This window comes from Myxocyprinus asiaticus, chromosome 13, assembly GCF_019703515.2.
Source record: "Myxocyprinus asiaticus isolate MX2 ecotype Aquarium Trade chromosome 13, UBuf_Myxa_2, whole genome shotgun sequence".
Lineage (NCBI taxonomy): Eukaryota > Metazoa > Chordata > Actinopteri > Cypriniformes > Catostomidae > Myxocyprinus > Myxocyprinus asiaticus.
In genome coordinates, this window is record NC_059356.1 from 10,806,959 (window position 1) to 10,830,497 (window position 23,539).

General features: G+C 37.6%; 1 pseudogene; it reads left to right on the top strand.

The window, feature by feature from the left end:
* The first annotated feature begins 35 nt into the window (after nt 1-35).
* LOC127450598 (myosin-1-like) lies at nt 36-22,196 on the top strand (annotated as a pseudogene).
* Nucleotides 22,197-23,539: the final 1,343 nt, after the last annotated feature.

Below are 23,539 nucleotides of genomic sequence, written 5' to 3' on the forward strand. Positions count from 1 at the left end.
TATTTGCCAATATTGTTTTCCAGTTTTGTGTCATCATGAGCAGTGATGCAGAGATGGCCCAGTATGGGCCAGCCGCGATCTACCTACGCAAACATGAGAATGAGAGGATTGAGGCTCAAAATCGTCCTTTTGATGCCAAATCAGCCTGTTTTGTTCCTAATGCCAAAGAACTGTACATTAAAGGCATCATCCAAAGTAGAGAAGGAGGCAAGGTTACAGTGAAGACTGAAGCTGATGAGGTGAGACCCATGAAATAAATTCTGATTAGGGCTGTCAATCAATTATTATTTTTTTCTTCATCAAATTAACTAAATGACATGCCAAATAATAATAATAAAAAAATCACAATTAACCCTATATCAATATTTGCTAAGAAATAAAGATATATTCAATAAGTAATACATAATAATTAAAACAATTTGAAATATAATAATTCAGATATTCAGACTGAAATACTGGATATTGCATTTTTGAAGCAGACGAATAAAGCATTGATTAAACAATACAAAAGTTGGCTTTAGAAGTCATTATATTGTTTGTTTTATTCTTATATCATGGGGACACATTCTTGCATTCCGTCTGTACTATTTTAATTGTTGCTCTAGGTACATCTGAGTCAGACGGACACTTTTAGAGCATCTCAGTGGGTTTTAGCATCATAATGGACGCTGTATCAAGATAAAAGTAGTTGAAACTTTGAAAATCGCGTTTTGAGATCCCTGTGTTCCAGCTGTCAAGAATGCGTCCTGTGAGACTGGCTCTCATTCTGGGGCTGCGCTGCTTGTGAAGTTTGTTGAGACACGTTGACTGCCCCCTGCTGACGTGGCTCATAAAAACACTAAGTTACATTACTTATTTCAAGCTTGAATTGCTCAGATCAGTGGCGGATTTAGGCATCTTGTGGGGAGCAGCACTTCATAGCAGCTAGCCAAAACATGGATGCCAACATGGACAGATTTATTGACATCCCCTCATCCTCAAAAACTATGAACAAACTACGTAAGGAAAAAATAAATAAAATACAACCCAGACACATTAAATGTGAGTTCACTTGCTTCAAGGATGAATATGGTTAGTGACAACCATCATGATTTGTATTGTAAGGTTATTGCATGCAAACCATTGAAATTCAATAATTTTTCCCATTCAGCCTATGTCTTGTTAATAATTTAGCATTTTGTTGGGCCAGTGCAGTTCATGGTAATATTAATACATTTAACGTTTGTAAGGAAAATTTTGTTTGCTTATGGATGCTAAACTATGTTGGTCCTGAAGTAAAACAAATCGATAACCACTACTCCAAAGAGTGACATGACACTGTTTTCTACAGATAGTGACAGTGAAGGATGAGGACTGTCACCCTATGAATCCGCCCAAGTATGATAAAGTTGAGGACATGGCCATGATGACCCACCTCAATGAGGCCTCGGTGCTGTTTAACCTCAAAGATCGTTATGCGGCATGGATGATTTATGTAAGTCTATTTATTAAGCTAGGTCTTGAAAAATGGTCTGGCAAGAGCACCCAGTATCAATTTAATAAATCTCTGTGATTTCTCTCTGCAGACCTACTCTGGAATGTTCTGTGTCACTGTGAACCCTTACAAATGGCTCCCGGTGTATAATTCAGAAGTGGTGGTGGCTTACAGAGGCAAAAAGCGCATGGAAGCCCCACCACACATCTTCTCTGTGTCTGACAACGCATATCAAAGTATGCTTACAGGTGGGTCGAACTCAGAATTAGAACAACAATACATAAAGGAGACAGATTTAGCCAAGCAATGAGTTTATAAGCTGCCTTATTACTTTTATAAGACACAGAGATGATTAAAGACACCAATGTTTGATGAATGATTAAATCTAGTTTATAAAACAGATAGTTCCGACTCTGTTCAAAATCGTAAAATAGCCAATATACATACACTTGCACTCAAAAAATAACTCTTTGGCTGAACTTGATTCAGTCAGTGGTTCCACATGTTTGAAATGAGTGTTCTTAAATTAAAATTAACATGTAATTTCAATTTAAATACTTAAAGTAGAGGGAACCTAACTGAATTAAGTAAACCCAACCAAATGTGACATGTCAAAATAACTCAAATTAAACTCTTTTAGAGATATGCTAGCTAGTTTCAGTAAATGTTAGCATGCTAAATAAATTCTGGTAGGAAGCACTACTGAGTGCAACTTGGGACCCACTTTATATTAGGTGGCCTTAACTACTATGTACTTAACCATTTGATACAATGTATTTATTATGTACATATATGTTGTTGCATTTAATTACATTTAAAGTACTTGCATTGAATTACATTTGCAGTTACATTGTTAACTTTACCCCTAACCCTAACCCAACCCAACCCTTACCCCAAAACCTAACTCTAACCCCTAATTCTAACCCTACCCTTACTCCTAAACCTACCCATACCTCAACTTCAGTAGCAGCAAATGTGGGAATTTTGCAGAACAACATGTAATTACATAGTAAATACATAGTCTTGTATGCATTTAATGTTAGTACATAGTAGTTAAGGCCACCTAATATAAAGTGTGACCGCAACTTAATCACTATATGGTTAGCACAGCAATTGCTCAATAGATAAAGCAATATGTTGAATACTCAAAATGTATTGGTCCTCAACCAAGGCTGAAACTCAACTCTTCACCATGATGGTAACCCCCAAAACTACAACATAACAGACATTCTTCTAAATCTCAACATAACAAAACATTAAACACTAACAGTTCTCTCCCTTTATATTCGGCTTGCACAAAGACACATAAAATAACACTTCATTTATCCTCCTCTCTTATCCTATCTCATGCAAAGCATGCTGGGTACCAATTTCAGTTAACCAAACAAAAGTATTTATGTTGTCCCAATGCAAATAGATTAAGAAAAGCTGACACTTTTTTTAGTTGAATCAACTCAGTTAATGTAAGTTCCCATGGTTACATGCATTTTTTGAATAATATGAACATGGGAGGATTAAGTAAAACTAACAAAAGTGAAAGTAATTTTTTTTTGGAGTGATATTAGTTGAATTTTATATTAATGCGCCAAATTAATATGTTGTTTTGAAACTATAATTAGCCTGCAGGTTAATGGACTATATTACTTGTTGGGAGAATTGTTTGTTACTGTTATTATTTATAAATGCGCATATTTATTGAACTTTGTTGTCTTTTTCATATTGGAATGAACAAATAAGAAATCCCCTACTTTGTCCTTTCTCATTTGTAGACCATGAGAATCAGTCTGTCCTGATTACGTAAGTCATGATCAATGGATTTGACTGTGCAATAACTCTACACTCTCAAATGATAGATGATGAGCTGTGTGTCTCCAGCTCCATAATAGTGTTACTGTGTCATTCCCAGTGGAGAATCTGGTTCAGGAAAGACTGTGAACACCAAGCGTGCCATTCAAAACTTCGCGACAATTGCAGTGTCTGGAGACAAGAAGAAGGAGGCCGTATTGGGTAAAATGCAGGTGAAGTATTGATCACGGTGTATGAGCACATAGCTGAGCTGGATTTCAAATCGAATTGTATTTAGCTGAAATCTAACTCGTATGTACCTCACAGGGGACACTGAAAGATCAAATCATTTCAGCCAATCCTCTGCTTGAAGCCTTTGGGAATGCCAAGACTGTGAGGAACGACAACTCCTCACGCTTTGTGAGTTCAGCTATTGTACTCTCTTACGTTAAGAAGTTCATTAGTATTAGTTTAACTAAAGTTTTACAATCCAACAGGGTAAATTCATACGAATCCACTTTGGAACAACTGGAAAACTTGCCTCTGCAGATATTGAAACATGTAAGTCTTGTTAGAAGTAAAGGTAAAGGTAATGTAAATTTGCAAGACATTTTTACACTGCTTCAACAGGGTTAAAGGAAAAGTTCATACAAAACACTGATTCTTGAGATAAGGGACAAAACATGTACAAATGTCCTCTTTATGTTAAAAATCAAGAAATAGAGAAAAAGGTAAATCTAAAGGAAATGTGTATACTCAAGGCATTCATTACTTATATTTTTAAATAATTTTATTATAGTTTTTAAATGCATGCTCTATAATTGGAAGCACATGTTACTTAACCTGTCCTTAGGAAGAGGTCACGATGTTAAAATTTTAAAGTGCAAAAAATGCAATAAATTCATAAAAATAAATATAAAATGAAAGATAGGGATCTGTACGATATCAAACAATACACAAAATAAACTTTATATTTTCCATAAAAAAACTGCCTATCAAATTTTTGTCCTCACTTTGTGTCAACTCCATCAGATTTTTTTATAATCCTGAATAAATCAGAAAATGTCATGGTCAGCTTTAACTCTGAGTACCCCTTTCTCACTTCCTGTTCATGGTGGATGCAACAGCAGGACACGTGGTCTGGTAAGTTTTATATTTTTTATATTTTATACAAACAATGTTTAAGTCTCTGTGGTCACAGCTTCAACATGTCAACTCCGTCATCCCATTGCAATAATTTCTGTTAGAATTGTGAAATAATTTTGGCATTTGAGTTTAGGTTAAAGAAGCAGCTTCAACTGAGGTAAAAACGAAAAGGCTCCCGTGTACAACACAAGGTTAAGTTGGAAAAATATTCAATTTTGTCAACACCGTCAGAATTTTCAGAATAGCATGAAAACAGAATTTACAGAATGTATTTTATCACTTAACTCCTTTACTGAACACCATTAATAGATAATTAAAGACTTTACACTCTTGTTGGATGGATCAAATTAAAATAGCATGCTTTTAGTGTGTCTGATGGAGTTGACACAAATTACAGTAATATTTAAGTTATGAACTGAATAAATGTCAATTTTCAGAAAATGTTTTTTTTTTAACATGGTTTGTTAGTTGAGACCTTTGTATACAAATATGTCCATTTAAAATTAATTTAATATTAAAAAATGAAAACTAAGATTTTAAACATGCTTTGTCCCTTATCTCAAGAATCAATGAAAAATAAAAATTCTATTTAAAACACAGATCCATTTTTTTTTTTTTTTTTTTTTTGTACATCTAGATTTGCTGGAGAAGTCCAGAGTGACCTTTCAGCTATCTGATGACAGGAGTTATCACATCTTCTATCAGGTCATCACGGGCCATAAGCCAGAGCTGATGGGTGAGAGTTTCATACAAAATACTAAATAATTACAAAAGAGATCTTTTTTCCCCCATTTGATTTTTTATCTCGGTTTTCCCTAGACATGCTTCTCATTACAACCAACCCCTATGATTTCCGCTTGATCAGTCAGGGTCAGATCACAGTGGCCAGCATTAATGACAAAGAGGAGTTGGAGGCCACTGATGTGAGAATAACTCATTCAACACATTCAAGACTCTTATTCCCTTTACAGTCATGTAGTTACTTATTTCTCTAAATCTGATTCATTAAATTCTCCAGACAGCCATTGACATCTTGGGCTTCACCTCTGATGAGAAGGGCAGCATCTATAAGTTGACAGGTGCAGTAATGCATTATGGGACATGAAGTTTAAGCAAAAGCAGCGTGAGGAGCAGGCTGAACCTGATGGCACTGAGGGTAAGCCATATCAATGCCCCCATTTTATAGTAGACCTATCTATGACATCTTTTTTCAACACTAAACTATCCAAATTAGACAAATATGTTTACACTAATTTATAAAGTCCTAAGTCCAGGCTACACCACCCACACTATACAATTTTTACGAAAAATCTGAAAAATTAACATGACATCACATGTATTGTGTTTTTGTGTTGTGGCTGTTACAGTGGCTGACAAAGTGGCTTTCCTGATGGGACTGAACTCTGCTGACTTGTTGAAAGCTCTTTGTTATCCCAGAGTGAAGGTTGGGAATGAGTATGTCACCAAGGGACAAACTGTGCAACAGGTACATGTCTTTTATTCATGCATCTTTGCTTTAGTGGTGGGATTGTATGAAAAAGACAGCAGCAAAAGACAGTACTTAACTGTCACTTCTAACCCCATACAGGTCACCAATTCAGTCATGGCTTTAGCGAAGTCAGTCTACGAAAATGTTCTTGTGGATGGTCGTCAGAATCAACCAGATGCTGGACACCAAACAGCCTCGGTCCTTCTTCATTGGAGTTCTTGACATTGCTGGATTTGAAATATTTGATGTGAGCAAGAATTAGCTGATGATGAATGTGTCAGGCTGTCGCAGCTGTGGGAAGCTCTGGTTATGAAAACTGATTAAATTAGGCTTCTTTAGTGCTTCATGACTTATGAAAGTTAATTTGTTAACAGCTCAAGTGGATGGCGAAATGATTCATTGTTTGATTGTTCTGAATTAGTTCAATAGCCTGGAGCAGCTGTGCATTAACTTCACCAATGAGAAACTGCAACAATTTTTCAACCATCACATGTTTGTGCTGGAGCAAGAAGAATACAAGAAGGAGGGTGTAGACTGGGAGTTCATAGACTCTGGAATGGATCTAGCCACCTGCATTGAGCTTATTGAAAAGGTAGGCCATCATCATCAACAGGGAAGGTGCAAAAGGTAATAAAATACCAGTAGTAAATACTAGTGCTGTCAGTTGATTAAAAAATATAATCGTGATTAATCGCAGATTTGGAAAGGGCTGAAATGTGACTCTATACGCTCACTGAGCACTTAATTAGAAACACCTGTACACCTACATATTCATGTGATTATATAATCAGCCAATCTTGTGGCAGCAGTGCAATGCATAAAATCATGCATATATGGGTCAGGAGCTTCAGTTAATGTTCACATCAACCATCAGTATGGAGAAAAATGTGATCTCAGTGATTTCAACTGTGGCATGATTATTGGTGCTAGATGGACTGGTTTGAGTATTTCTGTAACTGCTGATCTCCTGGGATTTTCATGCACAACAGTCTCTAGAGTATACTCAAAATGGTGCCAAAAACTAAAACAAAAAAACATCCAGTGAGCGGCAGTTCTGCAGACAGAAATGCCTTGTTGATGAGAGAGGTCAATGGAGAATGGCCAGACTTGTCCAAGCTGACAGAAAGGCTATAGTAACTCAGATAACCACTCTGTACAATTGTAGTGAGCAGATTAGCATCTCAGAATTCACAACATGTCGAACTTTGAGGCGGATGGACAACAACAGAAGAAGACCCAATCGGGTTCCACTTCTGTCAGCCAAGAACAGAAAACTGAGGCTGCAGTGGGCCTACCATCTGTGTACCTCAGCAGAAATCGAGATTCATCAAACCAGGCTATGTTTTTCCAGTCTTTAACTCTCCAGTTTTGGTGAGCCTGTGCCCACTGCAGCCTCAGCTTTCTGGTTTTGGCTGACAGAAGTGGAATCCGATGTGGTCTTCTGCTGTTGGTCTTTGGAAGGCTATGCAGAGATGCATATTTTCTTCAACAAGGAACACAACAACAACTCTGGACCTTAACTGACATCTTAATCTTTCGTTTGATAAAAGCAAACTACAGTAACAATATTACCACATTCAGTGTTGGAGTACTAATCTGGTCTCTCTTTCACCACTACGATTATGTATGTTGGAGGCGGGTCTATTTAAATGAACCACATGCTGATGTCACGATGTGGCCGATTTCAAAACGAGTCATTTTTGTAGAGTAGAAACAATAAATACTGATGAGGAGAGGAAGGGGAGAGGAAGTTTTGAGCTCTGAAACTTACAGTATGTTTTATAGTACAGTGACCTCTTATACGGTATGTCAAAATATCAAGGAACATTTGATTCCTCATGACATGACCCCTTTAATTTGTTTCTTTATTCTATTGTTTTTATTTGTTCTATTACTTTTAATTTGCTTATTTGTTCTCATTTTATTACTGACTGTTTTCTTGTCTGGATTAATTACTTGAGAACTTGAAACAATGTTTACTCAGCTAACAAATTAGTTAGTATTAAGACCTATTCACACCAAGTCCTTTTTTCAGTGCAAATGTTTGTTCCAAACGAGGTTTTGAACAGGAAATATGTATTCCTATGGTGCTATTCACAATGGGTCTGACAGATCGCCTGCCGACAATCCGAAGTTTTTTATTTTATTTTTATTAGGAAGACCAGTAAAATTTTTTCTTTCTACGGACTGCGATGAAAACTGACTGACCAATGAGATATAAGCTTTCTGACATTTTTCCAGAGCTGCTGCAGCTGCTCAATCCAGCATGTTGTTGGCGCTAATCAACTGGCACATGGGCATTGGACATGCAGCTGATACTCCCCCCACCCCACAAAATTTCATGAACCATTTCTACTACAAACATAAACCTGGTCTGATTTTAAAAGCACGCTTATAATAAATGTGTTTGTATTATAACGTTCATGAACATAAAGACATCGGAATGTATTCTGGTGCTCTTTTACTCATCTCATGCACAAAAGCACTGAATTCAGTGCAAATAAGTAAATAAATAATATAGAAGCTGTAAACGAAATCTTTCTTATTAGAATATTTATGTACCTCATATTTTATAATAGGCGTATAGCTGACTGTATTAGTATAAGGATGGGCAAGGAGGAGGCGGGAACCGGCTGAACAGTCAACATACATTTTTAATGCAAAACTCAAGATAAAACAAACATAAACCATAACACAAACAGACACATACAACGTGGCCGCGTGCATCTCTCTCCCACCAACCGGCGTCTCCGGCCGCCCCTTATCTCGCTCTCCCGCTGATCAGATGATTCAGTGCCGGCCGTGCTCCATCATGGCCCGGCCATGCCCTCCTCCTCATTACGCTGATGTTTTGTCTTAATGTACATTTATTAATATGTAGGCTAAATAACGTTGTCTTGCCATTAAAAAATAGCGCTTCAGCAATTCATTTGGACTGAGCTTGTAGAATACTCTAAAATACTCTTTACAAGCAGTGTTTTACTACAAGTATGGACAAATGAATTGCTGAACCTCACTGCTTTTTTTATTGCAAGGATAATATAGCACAAAGTATTGCTATAACGGTGCTCGTTTTTTCACCATGCACAAGAAACCCTGAATTCAATACAAATGTGCAATAATTAAACCAAGAAAAGCCTCTGAGCCTGTGTTTTCTTTGATATAATTTTTATATGTTATATATCATATTTTCTATACCTGTTGTTCTTTAAAGTACATTATTCTATGTGTATTTATATCACTGTACCTTGTGTTATTTTATCCAGGTATTAAAAATTAGAAGTTTGGTTCAGGAGTCCATTTGGAACATACAGTACTCGTAGCAAAATACAGTACATGTTCAAATATAAAGAGGACGTATATTTATGCAACAGCATTCTTATCTCATCTCACATGTATAAAAACACAGATTCCTTCAAATGCATCAATAACATGGAAATAACAATGCAACAGTTGTGCCAGATCAGGTAAATAAATGCCTTAACAGCATTAAATATATTAATCTTATGCTTTGACAGCTGAATAAGGTCAGAGCAGTAAACAAAACATAAGAAACATGTTTGTAGAACAGCAACTGTGCCTACTCTACAGGGGTGAAATTGTTTTTCATTTTATTCGTCACGGTTTCAGTCTATATAGACCTTTCGTCGGCAGTCCATCTTGCAAATTTGTCATGATTTTGGTGTGAATAGGTCTTATGATCTTACTTTTATATCGGAACTGGTGTGGAGAATTGTGAAATTTCACTGGTATTGGTCCTGACTAATGTCCACGACAATGAACACTTAAAAAGTAGGGCTGCCAATTGATCATTTTTATTTGTATTTTTATTTTTTTTAATTAATTATATGATATGTTGAATAATGAATCGAATTAGTCACAATTGCATATATAAATATTTACTGCGAAGGGCCTCCAAATAAAGAACAATTGGTGTGTTTACAAAATTAATATAATTATAAATATAATATACTGTATAATAAGTATTATAATTCAGACAAGCATTTAGACAATACAAAAAGTGGCTTTAAAAGTTTTTGTTGATTTCCATATCATTGAACATAACCCTAATATACTGTATAATTATCTGCCTACTTCTCTCTGCACAACTTTTTTAATTTTTTATTGTAAGTCTATGAACTCATGCGCCGTCAGAGGTACACTTTTGGAGAGTCACACTTTGGTTGCATCGCGTCTCACTAGTTTTCAGCATCTCTTGTCATAAGTGCTGTGCTTTTAGAATGCTGTATCAAGTTAAACGTAGTTTGAGACTTTGAAAAACACATCCAGTGAACCCTGCATTCTATTGTGCTTGATCCAGCTGTCTTTGAGCACTAGAGCACGTCATCTTTGGAAGACTTTGCAGCCTGTTACTCTCGTTGGTTTGACGAGGCACGTTGACTATACTGGAGTTGTGCTGACTGCCCCCTACTGCCACAGGTTTGCAAAAACATTAAGTTGTTTCATCATGCTTGGATTGCTTAGATGATTCTTTATTACAGAACTCGGGGGCATGATTATTTGTGTTAATTTTAGAGCTTAATTTTTCATATAAATTAATCACACTAAATTAATGTGCTAATTTGACAGCCCTACTAAAAAGCTATTTTAGCTACTGCTAAAGCTATTTTCCCCTCATGGTTGCCACTATGTACAGTACGAGATCACATTACCAGTCGAATTCTACTTGTTTTCGATAACCCAGACACTTTCAGCAGTCTGCTCATCTGTTCCTTCGGATTACATTTTTATTATTTCAACCAACAATGCACAGGATTTTGTGATATCACAAGTAGTAGAAGATACAACTATGCTGCCTTATAAAACTAACCAGATGAAGGCATTTTAGTAGACAAGATGCGATGCAAACATTGGATTTGGACGTGTCTTGTTGACTTCCTACCTCCATATACATCTCGCAAAGGCAGCATTTTTCAGCTTTCGGTTGCAGCCTTAGCGTACCTTCAAATAAAGAAAAAAATCTGCACTCTAATGATATTACTCAAAATTATATTCAAAGAGTTTGTTTTTTCAACCTCACAGGTCTTCATTAGTTAAGAATTTTGCACTTAATTTAAATAAATAATGGAGCAATAACAGAAGTGTGCATGCATTGGGTGTACCCTACATGGATTGGATGTTCATACTTTTCTAGAATTTTTCCACCTAAATCAAGATGTACTGTATGTACCAAGTCCCTTTTCCCAGTGCATATCTAATGATTGAATTATGTTGTCTGCCAGCCCATGGGAATCTTCTCTATCCTTGAAGAGGAGTGTATGTTTCCAAAGGCAACATACAAGCTCTATGATCAACATCTGGGCAAGAATAATGCTTTCCAAAAACCCAAGCCAGCCAAAGGCAAGGCTGAGGCTCACTTCTCCTTAGTGCACTACGCTGGCACTGTTGACTACAACATCAGCGGCTGGCTGGATAAAAACAAGGACCCGTTAAATGAGTCTGTTGTTCAGTTGTACCAGAATGTAACGTGTGCTGGCTGCTGGCAATGACGAAGACATGAAGATGAAGATGAGAACCCAAGTGCAGTTTATTAATAAACGTGAAACCAATAACCCTGACTACAAAACAAAACATGGACTGGACTGGACTGGACTGGACCATATCAATCACATTCAATACTAGACAACTACACAATGGAAAACATGAGGCTTAAATACATGGACATGGGGGAACATAAACCAATGAACAAACAGAACTGATAATAAGATAATTAAACAATAAACCAATGAAAACATGACACATGAACATGGAGGGAAAACAGGAATCACATGACAAGGGAAACAAGAACTAAACATTTCAAAATAAAAGACATGAATCAACAGAATGCACATGACACAGAAGTCATCAGTCAAACTGCTGGCTAACCTGTATGCCTCCTTTGCCTTTGCCTTTGCCTTTGCCTTTGCCTTTGCCTTTGCCTTTGCCTTTGCCTTTGCCTCTGCCTCTGCCGAAGCAGGTAAATCATTCAGAATCATTTGAGGAAAAATACAACAATTAGTTCATTAATCCATCACTTTTTTTGTTCCACAGAAACCAGTAGTAGTGGAGGAGGAGGCAAAAAAGCAGCCAAGAAGAAGGGCGGCTCGTTCCAGACAGTCTCAGCTGTTTTCAGAGTATGAACACTCAATATTATCCCATTTGGACCACTGAGGGCTTCAATATTTCCTTTCTCTTGTTAGTGTTTGAAATGTCATGAATTGTTTCACTGTTGACAGGAAAATCTAGGCAAGCTGATGACCAGCTTGAGAAGTACACATCCTCATTTTGTTCGTTGCCTGATCCCCAATGAGGTGAAAACACCAGGTACATGAATAAGATTTATCTCAGCACTTTAAAGTCAACCAAAATGTAATCTAAGATTTTATCTTAGATTTGAACTAATTTATGATTAAACAATTTGTTGACTCAAACAGGGATAATGGACAACCATCTGGTTATCCACCAGTTACGCTGTAATGGCGTATTGGAAGGAATCAGGATCAGTAGGAAAGGTTTTCCCAGGAGAATCCTGTATGCAGACTTTAAGCAGAGGTAATTTAAGTAGAATTATCAATAGCTGTGTTCCAAAACATAGTGAGCTGCTTACTAAGCATTGTAAAGAATCATAGGTATGCTCCCGACACAACTTCTAAAGGGTTGGCAGCAATGTGATGCTGCCTTCTAAGATACCTTGTTTTGGGGAAAATCTAAGGCAGCATTCCAAATAACCTTTACAGGCAAGCAATATCAGAATGAAATGTGATGAGCTCCTTCAAAATAATTGGATAGGTGCACAGACTGCACACATGTTGATTATAAATATTATTTATATTTATTCATATGTCATTTAATGCTAACATAGGGCTGCGTGATTATGATTTTTTTCAGATTATTTCCCTTGATGTTGTAATAGTGATTTATTTTAATTAAGATAATTAACATTAAAATACTTATTTTGTGTGGGGCATCTGCATGCCATATTAGGTAGGCTACACATCCAAACCAAGCTGTGAACTGCATTCCTGAATTACTTGCTGTTTTATGAGTAAATCAAGACATTGACCCTCTTAGCAGCATGAAAAGCAAATCTTATATTAAAATTTTGAATAAATTATGCACAAAGCATTCAACGGATGTGTCTGTGACTGCTTACAATGCTCAACCTCTACGTAAGGGGATCAGACCTGAATGGAATGTTGTAATTCACACTATTCACGACACCATTCATTAGTTCATTTTGGCAGCTGCAATATTTATCTTGAATATTTATTTGAGTAATACTTCAGCCCTGTGCTAACATCATACACTTTTGAAATCAATTTAGCTCTATTTTGTTCCAAATCAATTACTTGTGAGGTTCTATTTTGGTTAGGATGCTGCCTTAGTAGACAGCTAGGCAGCTCACTAAGTTTAGGAAAAGAACTAATTTATTGGTTTCGTATCTAACTAATATTCCATAGATCTAATGGCTGTAACATCATGATCATAGGTACAGAATCCTTAATGCCAGTGCTATCCCTGAAGGACAGTTCATCGATGGCAAAAAGGCTTCTGAGAAGATCTTGGGATCAATTGATATTGATCACACACAGTACAAGTTTGGCCACACAAAGGTACAAATGTATCTTAATTCTCGTGTCAAACTGCAGTAGCTGTCACTGTTTGTTTTTCACTTGAACATTATTACAAACATTTACAATTACATATTGACACTAAGCTTCTTTAACAGGTGTTTTTCAAAGCTGGCCTGCTGGGAACATTAGAGGAAATGCGAGATGAATAATTTTCTGAAGTGCAAAGAGGGTCTTGCTAAAGCCGAGGCCAAACGCAAAGAGCTGGAGGAGAAAATGGTCACCTTAATTCAGGAAAAGAACGACCTGCTCTTACAAGTCCAAGCTGTGAGTGCTTGTGTATCTTTAAGAATTTATTTTTTAAAGGAACATAATGTCTTTCATTTGAAGCATCCTGTGTTTAAGAAGTCATACATTTGTCAGAGCTGTTGCCTAGCACTTAGTGTATGTGCACCAACTCATTGAGTGGAGTTATTTCCCAATCCCATTCCACCCACTTTTCACCATCATTTCCTGCCCTTTCTGACTAACACTATCAGTAAAAAGTGAATAAAACAACCAAATCAACCATGTATTTCATAGTCAGAGATGGAAAAAAAATCCAATCTGATTTAAAGGTGAAGTGTGTAACTTTTTTGATGTTAAAATACATTCTAGTTTCCCAGTTTATTGTTCATTGACAACTATAAGTAAGCCAATCATGGGTTTACCTCACCCAAAAGGATAAGCACCTGATCTTCCCAGGCACTATCAAACCATTGATGTTTATATTTTGAGCGGCCTGCTCAGCTCCACCCATCCAGTTCTAGCTCAACCTATAGCGTGATTTTAGGGCGTGGCTACTTGTTTCAGTCGGGGGAATATGGACAACCATGGCAGAAGTGAACAGAGGAAAAGAAACTGAGCTTCGCCAAAATTCGAAGACTTGCTAAAAGACACAGAGAACGGAGTAAAACCAGAGTGAACATTGACATCCCATTTATAGTACAAGGTGGAGGACACACACACACACCACCACCACCACAAATGATGAGATTGCTCTGACAAACGAGTGCTCCAATCATGAGATCGGCGTGCAAGTTGCTAATACACCGCCGCCTCCACCCGTCAACAACAGCGATCTTGCCTTGGACACCAAAATGGTCAGAAACGGCGCTGTCGTTACACTTACTAATAGTTACCAGAAAAACCATCCTACATCTTGTGCTAGATCCCATGCACACCCGGCTGCCTTTCAATCTGGTAATGTTATCGGACAAACCAATTCCTCTGCCATGCTTTCTGTCCGGTGTGTATATGTTATAGTGATCTTGTTTATTATGACATTTATCATCTTTTATTAAGTATGACCTATTTGTTAATAGGGAATCAGAGAGTATGAAAGGGCATGATGAGTCTAAGGGGTGTTGCCAAAGGTTGTTTGAAAGCATACTTTACTTTTTTTAATTCCGTTTATTGTCACTAGTAGCACAGAACTTACACACTTTACCTTTAACACTATTGATAATTTAAAGAATATCTCATTCTACTGCTTTCAGGACAGCGAGAATCTCATAGATGCTGAAGAGAGGTGTGAAGGTCTGATTAAAAGTAAACTCCAGCTGGAAGCCAAGCTGAAAGAGCTCACAGAAAGACTGGATAATGAAGAAGAAATACATTTAGAGCTGACGGCAAAGAAAAGAAAACTAGAGGATGAATGCTCTGAGCTGAAGAAAGACATTGACGATCTTGAGCTCACCTTGGCTAAAGTGGAGAAAGAAAAGCATGCAACTGAGAATAAGGTCTGAATATTTCTAAAAAAATTCACCAATTCTATACCACAAATCCACACAAATTAACCTCAATCAACGGTTCTTCACAGGTTAAAAACCTTACAGAGGAACTATCTAGTCAAGATGCAAATATTGCAAAGGTAACCAAAGAAAAGAAAGTCCTCCAAGAGGCACACCAACAAGTTCTTGATGATCTCCAGGCTGAGGAGGACAAAGTCAATATTCTGACCAAAGCCAAAACCAAGCTTGAACAACAAGTGGATGATGTGAGTACTGTATAACATTCACAAAAATACTTTTAATTTTTTGCTATTTGTACACTAATTTTTATGTAAATTAGCTTGAAGGTTCTCTTGAGCAAGAGAAAAAGACACGAATGGACCTTGACAGGGCCAAGAGGAAGCTGGAGGGGGACTTGAAAATGTCTCAGGAATTCATCATGGACCTGGAAAATGACAAGCAACAGTTGGATGAGAAATTCAAAAAGTAATATGGCTGATAAACATTGATGAACATGCATCAGTAACACTGTATATTAACCATTTCTAAATTTTTTCTTTCAGAAAAGACTTTGAGATCAGCCAGCTCTTAAGCAAAATAGAGGATGAGCAATCAATGGGTGCCCAGCTTCATAAGAAGATAAAAGAGCTCTATGTAATATGTTTTGCTATAGTTTCACAGCATTACTCTCACATATTTCCAGACATGACAAGGCTCTTTATTTAAAATTGATCTTGCTCTCACATTAAAGGCTCGCACTGAAGAATTAGAAGAGGAGATAGAGGCTGAGCGTGCAACTCGAGCCAAGGTGGAGAAACAGAGATCTGATCACTCCAGGGAACTTGAGGAGATCAGCGAGAGGCTGGAAGAAGCTGGTGGTGCCACTGCAGCTCAAGTCGAGATGTACAAGAAACGAGAGACAGAATTTTTTCAGAATAACAATGAATTTTATGTGACATCTGATACAGAATGTCTTGTTTTCTTTTTCACCAGTGGAGTATTCTAGGCAAATTGAGGAGAAGGAAAACCTCATTTCACAGTCAGTAAGGGGCAAACAGGGCTCCACTCAGCAAATGGATGAACTGAAGAGACAGCTTGAGGAGGAGTCAAAGGTAATGAAATGCACAGGACAATGTGGCTACAGTGCTGCCAGTATAAAAAATGTGGTTTTGAACTTTCACATACTAAATAAATTATATATTTTTCATTTACTACACTTATAGGCTAAGAATACTTTAGCCCATGCTTTACAATCAGCACGTCATGACTGTGATCTGCTGAGGGAGCAGTTTGAAGAGGAACAGGAAGCCAAGGCTGAGCTGCAGCATGGGTTGTCCAAAGCTAACAGTGAAATATCTCAATGGAGAACCAAATATGAGACTGATGCCATTCACCGTACTGAGGAACTTGAGGAGGCCAAGTAAGACAAGCTTGTTTTGTTGACAAATTACTGTAAAGTACCCAAGTAGGACATGTTTCTAAATATCCCAATATCTTTTTTGGTCTTGGAACAACTTTCTTATTAACCAGGTATTAGGCTTATTTTAGGGGTAGGTTAGGGTTAGTACTATGATTGTTTGAAAAAAAAATTAATTCCTCAACTAACTAAGGAACTGCAGTAACTAAGGATAGAGGAACATGTCCTACTTCGGTGAATCACATTGTGCCATGGCAACATGATCACACTGAAAATCGATAGGCCCCTTCTGAATGTTCATGTACCTTGAAATTGACTCCAAGTGCCATTCCCCATTAAATATTTTTGCATCAATTCTGAAATGTTTACCTTCCCCCTACAGTGCTACTAATAGCGTGTTGCATGAGCAATCTCCAAGACATGGTTTCTAGTCCCATGTAAACAAGGATATAATTGCGTTCACTCCAAGACCCGTTGAAACCAGGAAGTAATCGCATTCAAATAAACAAAGGTGAGCATGATTTGTAGGTTGCATTTGCACTCTAAAATTACATTTTTACTCCACTGATGGTTAGGTTTAGGGTTGGCGTTTGGGTTAGGGAGTAGGGTTAATAAAATATGCATTCCTATTGACTGTATTGAATAATTTACAACTAAATGCACAACTTGCTTTTGGCACCACCCTGTGGACATTTCACTGGAAACTGGTGAACAATACTTGCAATTTCAGCCACTGGGGGCAGTGGTTTGAATTTTGGAAGCACAGACCAATTTCAGTAGCAATACTTTTGACCTCTTGTTGGCGAATTCGCTGTGTAATCAGTCTGGCCGTGGCGGCGCTTGCCTGGTGAATAATGGTTAATTGTGCATTCTAAGAAATGTAGGCTATTAATGCGGCAATCTGTGCAGGAAAAAGCTTGCTCAGCATCTACAAGAAGCAGAGGAACAAATGGAAGCATCAAATGCGAAGTGTGTTTCACTGGAGAAAACCAAGCGGAGACTTCAGAGTGAGGTGGAAGACCTTATGATAGATTTGAAAAAGGCAAACAGCTTTGCAGCCAATTTAGAAAAGAAGCAGAGGAATTTTGACAAGGTAAGTAAAAGAATCATTCAATTGTTGCTCAACCACCTGGAAGAGAACCATACAAAATTACTTTCTGAAACAAACAAAAAAACAACAAAAGCAGATGAGGTTATTAAGAAAGTGTTTTTTGGCCAATAGGTACTCACTGAATGGAAACAGAAGTATGAAGAGTCCCAGGCAGAGCTGGAAAGTGCTCAAAAAGAATCTCGAGCATTGAGCATTGAGCTCTTCAAATTGAAGAACTCTTATGAGGAGACCTTGGACCATCTTGAAACTCTCAAACAAGAGAACAAGAATTTGCAACATAAGTAGCTAAATGGGTTGATTAAACATAGCACATCCTAAATAATTTTACAACTCTGTCTCCTGAAGTTATAAAATTAGCAGTGATTCCAGTAATGTCAGCATCTTATGACTCATTCACAGAGGAGATCTCAGATCTTACTGAGCAGATAGGTGAGACTGGAAAGAGCATCCATGAAGTAGAGAAGGCCAGGAAGCAAATGGAGATGGAGTAATGTGAGATACAAGGTGCACTGGAGGAGGCAGAGGTAAAGGGATGTCAGGTTTTTGTAATCAGATAGGTACAGGTGAGGTTAATGCTCCAAAGAATTTAACATGATCTGTTTCAGGCATCACTGGAACATGAGGAATCTAAGATCCTTCATGTCCAGTTAGAGCTCAATCAGCTGAAGGGTGAAATGGACAGGAAGCTAGCTGAAAGGGACGAAGAGATTGAACAGCTGAAGAGAAACTTCAGAATGTTATTTTAGTTGATAACGGCCTTTGACCTAATTAGAAAGAATTTAACCTTCACTGATGTTGGAGCCATGGCTCTGTGTTTAGTGGATGTGCTTCTGAGAGGTTGAGAAGTGGTGCACATATACGTAGATGATCCATACAAGTGAGTTCAAGTGTGGCCTGCAATGTGTTTCAATCCCATTCCTCACCACTCTGCTCATATGTTATTTTCTAGTTAAAGTGTCTAATAAATGAGGCAAAGCCCCTTGCTGAAAAGACCAACTTAGACCAGCATGGTCCAGGCTAAATAAGGATGGTTTAGTGCTGCTCTAGCTGGTAAACATCCATGCTGTTTACCAGCAAAACACAGCTGATAAAGCTGGTTGACTAGCATGGACTAGCATGAAGCTAGTTGACCAAGTCTTGGCGGTTAAACTCATTTAGAACAACATATGCTGGTGACCAGCTTTTCTAGACTTTTTTTTCAGCAGGTAAAAATAAAAATATGATTAGTCCAATTTGGTCCATGTTTCAACAGGGTGTTCAACTGCACCTTGACAATTCCCTCAGAGGACAGGAAGACATGAAGGAGCAATTAGTGATGTCTGAACGCAGGAGCTTGCTGATGCAGGCTGAGATTAAGGAACTCAGAGCAACTCTGGAACAGACTGAGAGAAGCCGGAAAATCGATGAGCAGGAACTGACAGATGCCAGTGAACGAGTGGGACTCCTGCACTCCTAGGTTTGTAAGGGCAGTGTATAATATTACCAATGATTCTTTGGAGCGCTATCTATCTCTCATTTTCAGAATACCAGTCTTCTGCACACCAAGAAAAAGCTTGAAGCTGATATTTCCCAGCTCCAGAGTGAAGTGGCGGACTCTGTTCAAGAGTCAATGAATGCTGAGGAAAGAGCCAAGAAAGCTATAACTGATGTGAGTATACATTTAGCTTAAGTTAAAATGCTCTACTCTGATCCTATTTACTTATTTCTGTCCTTATTTCCCTCAGAGGCTACCATGATGTCAGAAGAGCTCAAGAAAGAGCAGGACAACTGTGCTCACCTTCAGCGAATGAAGAACCTGGATGCCACAATCAAAGACCTGCAGCATCGTTTGGATGAAGCAGAAAACCTAGCCCTAAAGGGTGGAAAAAAGCAACTTCAAAAACTAGAGACCAGGGTATGTTTGGGATTGATCCTAAAAAAATTTAAACACCTGATACAACTAAATATTTTTCACTATGTTGGTACCTGCTGTCCAGGTCCGTGAGCTGGAGAATGAGCTGGATGCTGAACAAAAGCGTGGAGCTGATGCTACGAAAGGTGTCCGTAAACATGAAAAAAGACTGAAGGAGCTTACCTACCAGGTATGGAGTAGACAAGATCATATCCAACAGAGGACAGCGGTTGATTAAATAAATCGCTGACCTCACATTAAACGAAAAACACTTACGGCTGCGATGGAACTTTGAGTATGTTAAATGTATGGTACTGTGTTTATACAGTCTGAGGAGGACAAGAAGACTGTTAACAGACTTCAGGACCTGGTAGACAAGCTTCAGATAAAAGTAAAGGCCTACAAGAGACAAGCAGAGGAGGCTGTAAGTTAGTTAAGTTACTTTACTGTACATCTAGATGACTTTATACATATTCAAACTCCATTTAAGCACAGTGTGTGGTTGCATTTAAGGTGGACTCTATGTATTTTTGAAGGAGGAACAAGCTAATGTTCATCTTGGACGGTGGAGGAAGGCACAGCATGAGCTTGAACGGGCTGAGGAGAGAGCAGACATCGCTGAGGCTCAGGTCAACAAGATGAGAGCAAAGAGTAGGGACCTGGGAGCAAAGGTAGGTGAAGCTTTCCCTTGAGCTTTATATGGATAAGCCCTGCTAGATGCTTTTCATAAATGCGCTGCAATGTGAGATGTGAATGTTGGGAGGGTCTCTTACTTACCGGAACTCAACGGATGATTTAAATCCTTCTTCTCTTTGTAAACAGGGGCAAGAAAACCGAATGGAGTGAAGGATTCATGATCAATGTGTCTTTCCTTACAAGCAGTATTTACAGGCAGGAGGTGAAAGTATTCATGATGGGTTTCGCATTCACAAAAAAATTTTAGGCCATTCAAACTCTTCTGTAAAAAGTTATGTGCCCAAAATCAAGACTCTGCCCGTTAATTATTTAATGAGGTATTGAACTACCTCATTCACCCAATAAAGTATTGTGAATTATGTATTTGAATAAGTGAACTGAATACTAATTGAATATGTTCCATTAAAAACTAAAACTTTAAAACTGTGATTTACAAGAATCACATACTTGACATATTCTAATGCATTCCCCACTCCATTTTAGCCCACTCATGTAATTACTTTGATTAGATTAATTAAACTGACACACAAGAACATATTTGTATTAAATATTTGTACTCAAAGTAAAATATTTGCATGTTTAATTTAGAACTTGCTCGTATGGATAATTCTTAACAATCTCAATAATTTATGTACATGCAAGTCCACAGGACTTACAATACCATTAATATTCAGTGTGTGTTAATGCCTTAAGAAGTCTGTCATACCTACATCATAACATTTTTTTCAAAACAAGGTCATTAATCAACTAACTTGGCAAAACAAATAATTATTGTCCTCACATCATCACCAGTTGTTCAGTACTCATTTTCTCTGCTCTTTTCAAACATAACAGTGGTTATGTAAACACAAGCCTTGGAAATGGCTCATGCTTTTTTAATTACATTTACTTTGAATTCTTCAGAGGAGAAATACAATTTCACAATGGTTTAGCATTGGCTTGACATTAAATTATGATCAAATTCTCAATGTTTTAATAATTGGAATGTTTCAGTATTTTGTTATATTTTGTGTATTTTCACACACAGCATACTGTAAAATACCAGTATGTCAGTATTTGGCATTTAATGATACGACTGCTGTATATTGTGCTTTTGTTCTCCATTCTCACTAAGCATCTACAGCACAGTGTATGAGTGATGGTAACAAGCTGTTAAATGTTTGTCTTTCAATGAACCTAGAATCTCCTCTCTTTCAGTGACCTGTGCCATGATATACAGGATAAATAATGCACATAAAATCTTTAAGAGTTTTTAATATCTGTGTGCCAAGTAGTCCATATAAAGTTTACATACCGGTATATTTGCATGGCAAACCTTTTACCAAGTGACATCTATAAATAAATTACAGCAATTTCTCTGCAGCTTTATTAATGTCCATCCATACAAACTGTAAATTGAAGCATTCTTCATATCAGGGCAAAGCACATATAGTATAATCAGTACTGTATCCTTTAAGAACACTGTTACTATTCTAGAATAAATATCTACTGTCTTCACATACAATTTATTTAATGTGTTATGAGTCATATGTTAAATGGTCAAATTGCTTAATTTCCTTGTAAGCTTTATGACAACCCTGATTTCTCCTTTGTAAACAACATACTGCACAATAGTTACCAATCAGTTTGAGATGACTCACTTGGCCCACACAATTAAAGCAAATTACCCAACTGAAGCTGACTAACCAGGCCCAAAAAACTCTAAATGGGTGATTGACAGAGGATTGGTTGCTTTTATTTAGAGTCAACATGGACAGAAATACTACATCTTCCAAGGATTCCCTCTTTAACACAGCTGTTTTACACATGTAGCACTGAAACGGAGCCCAGTGCTCAAAACTTGCTTTCCGGCATTCTGGAAATCCTGGATCCATTTTATCAAGTGTAATTTAGACACACAGATTTAATCACTGGTGCGGCTGTTCTCACCTTCAATTATGATTGTGTTAATTAAACTGCAGCCAAGTTTACTTCTGAGTACAATGTCACAGTAAGGTGACTGTGCAGCAGAGGCAGCTTTGACTCTATAGTGTTATTTTAAGCTTAGTGGGGAAAACAATAGAGGAAGGCTTTTGTTTCAAACTAATTAATCGCTTGACTTCTCCTGACAGGCATGATAGTCTCACACTTGCCACAACAATTTGTCTGTGCCAACATTTGCAGGGTTTGTTGCATCAATAGGGATGTATTCAATACACTGGGACTGATCACATTATATCAGAGAGAAAAAGCTTGAGATTACAATATGGATAACCAAACCTGTGATATAGGCAAAAAAATAAATGCACTTAACTAAGTACATGAAGAAGTACGCCACGTGAAAGATACAATGTAAAAAGGTTTAACCCTCAGATGCATGGTCACTAGAGAGGACAGATCAAGCCATTTTAAACCACTCAAGGTGTGATGTTAAATCCAAACCATGGGTGATTACCTTTTACTATTACCAAAGTGGCAAAGTCAGTCCACTCAGCGGACATCTTGGGAATGCTCCCAGGATGCTTTTCTCTTTGGATGCAAGCTTGAATGAGGAAAGACCGAAATCTCCAAAATGGCTGGCCAATATTATGATCAAAGAACATATTTCAAATTAGCAGTTAAATCTGATAACAACTGTATCATAAATTTCGCTTCTTTAGGACAGACCATGCAAAGCAAATTTCAGAAATGTCAGACAATAAAGTATTATCTTTAAAAACTCAATTTTTCAAGCTGGTCCAGCTAATGCACATGCACATTCTCACATTAACTGATGTCTGAGTTGGCGATGTCTGTATCTGAAAGTTGGTTAGCTCTTTTACCTGTAAGGCAGGACTTCCTGGTCTACATCCGCCATGTTGAGAGTTTCAATGGCCCTGTCCCAATACCCCAACTTGCGGTTTTGGTTTTGCCTACTTACCCACTTGTCTTACATATTTCCGGTGTTTGGCCACTAGTGTGCAAGTATACGTGAAGACTGCGAGTGTGTGGATGACTTTTGATTGCACATTGGGACACTCGTAGACAACGATGTTGGTGCTTGTTGTGACAGCTCTTTTTGTGTTTTCACTCAGCTGAAGACTTTTATATTATTTTTAGATATTGTATATTGTTTTTGGTAGAAGTGACTGTTATAGCCTACTTAAAATAATAAATAACTGAAAATTTTACCCATCTTTTCATTTATTAATACACTACTGGTTGTTGG